We start from the raw sequence: 1,831 nt of genomic DNA, 5'->3' as shown, positions 1-1,831 counted from the left end.
TATATACATGAAATTTGCATCTCTCAGTCAGGCAGAACAGATACTTTTCCACTTTCCCTTAGTTGTTTTAATAAGCCAACCGTATGTGATGCTTGAGAACAGAGGTTTGTGCTCGTTTGCAGGCCTATCAGCACAGGCCTTTTTGTCCCCTGCCAAACCCAGACAAAATACAGCAAAGGGGCCAAACTACTGACTGTGAAATGAAAAGGCAGTGTCTGTTGCTTGGAGGTTTTGTGGGGTTTTTTGAGAGGTTTCTCCCACTATCTTCCAATTTCAGAGTGTTGATTCTGTGACTTGGCCTGCTACTGTGGACCAGTATAAGACTTCCTTTTTAAAAGACTGGTCAGTTAAAAATGCAGAGTAACAAAAGCTGTGCTGTTAAAAGGAGAAGAAGTTGAGGACGGCCTGAATTCCAAATTCACCCTGTGTGTCCAGCAAGGTGCAGCCTCTACACAGTAAAAAATTGAGGCCATGAGACTTTTCCCCCCCGCATCAAACGGGACTTTCCCAGGCCCAGCACTATTATCAGCCCCAGCACAAGACTTGGGCTGGTTTGACTTTGTCACGTGTCATTAACTTTTTACAGGCAAACCCAGATAAGATAAAGACTACCGTTTCCCCTGAAACAGCATCAGCAGCTGTCTTCTGCCGCAAACTACTACAGACACATGCTGGGAGAACCACGAATATCCACAAAACCCCTTTCCAAACGCCTCCTTTCTGATTCTCCACTACACAGTCAGCTCACGGGGGTGTTTGAGATAATTTCAAGGCTTGAAAACTGCTTTTTTTTCAGCAGCGTCTCTGCGTAGCCTCATGATGATGCCTCATCCACTGCAACAGCTGATGCTGATGTTTTGCCTTTCCCATCCAACACCTATGTTCACTGGGATGCTATCACCTTTTCAGCAGTTTTTATGTGCCACAGGAGACAGAATGGGATATTCCCATCGTTACTTTGCCTGGTGTTTCCCTCTGCTGTGCTGCTCCCACGCCTCCCATATCTGGAACTCAGTATCGGCAACGCTGGGCTCAGTTACTGCACTTGGCAAGCTGGTTTTGGACTGGAGCAAAAAAAGCCCCACAGCTCCAAGCCCCTCCCAAGCTGCCCTCAATTTCCCACAGCACCAACAGCCCCAGGAGAGAACTCCTGCTGATTCTGTGCCAGTCCTTACCCACAAGTTAAAACCTTCAAGCCACGGTCTCCTCACATGACATACAGAGCTGGGACATAACCAAGGCAACTGTTCTGAGACACAAAGCCACGGGAGACTCTTCAAAGCATGATATTACCTAAATATTCATCACATAGGGCATGTTTCAGCCTGTCTTCAAAACACACCTCGAGGCTGCTCATGGGTATGGTGGGAAGTGCTTGCTTTTCCCTTCTCTTCCTCAAATGAAAATGATGAGCAGCAGCCAAAATGTCCTGACAACCTGTAGGTCCTTTTCAGGAGAAAAAAAAAAAAAACCTCCAAACCTAACACAACATTTACTTGCAGTTTTTGCACGCTGCAAACTCACACACTCGGGAGTGGATTTTGGGTTAAGTGAGCCGATTTGCAAGTTATATTAAACAAATGTTCTCCTTAAGAGTTGTCCTAGCACATCCTCCTCTGTTCCCCAAGCCTCATTCCAGGGTTATTTTCCCATCCCGAAAAGCCAGCATGTACCCTACAAAGCATAAATGGGGGGATCTGCCCCAAATCCTACAACTCCTGATGCTTAAAACCCCGCCTTGGCGTCAGGGTGCTGCTGCTGATCACCATCAGGGAGCATCCCACGCCTCTGATGACAACAGCACCACGACATGGAGAAAGCAGCCACCACC

The 1,831-nt window shown here is 47.2% G+C and overlaps 1 protein-coding gene across 1 annotated transcript in view; it reads right to left on the bottom strand.

Moving 5' to 3' along the window:
* Nucleotides 1–639, bottom strand: part of LOC114072093 (tetraspanin-36-like) — an 8,186-nt gene extending 7,547 nt beyond the window's left edge. Inside the window, exon 1 of the mRNA XM_027910014.1 lies at nucleotides 628–639. The gene's annotated coding sequence lies outside the window, so the exon portion shown is untranslated. The remainder of the gene's footprint in view (nucleotides 1–627) is intronic.
* Between the last annotated feature and the right edge of the window lie 1,192 nt (nucleotides 640–1,831).

This window comes from Empidonax traillii, unplaced genomic scaffold (genome assembly GCF_003031625.1).
Source record: "Empidonax traillii isolate 1590-97213 ecotype Southwest subspecies unplaced genomic scaffold, ASM303162v1 scaffold2628:size20430, whole genome shotgun sequence".
NCBI classification, from domain to species: domain Eukaryota; kingdom Metazoa; phylum Chordata; class Aves; order Passeriformes; family Tyrannidae; genus Empidonax; species Empidonax traillii.
The sequence above is the reverse complement of the archived record's forward strand: the minus strand, read 5'-3'. Positions and strand labels throughout refer to the sequence as shown.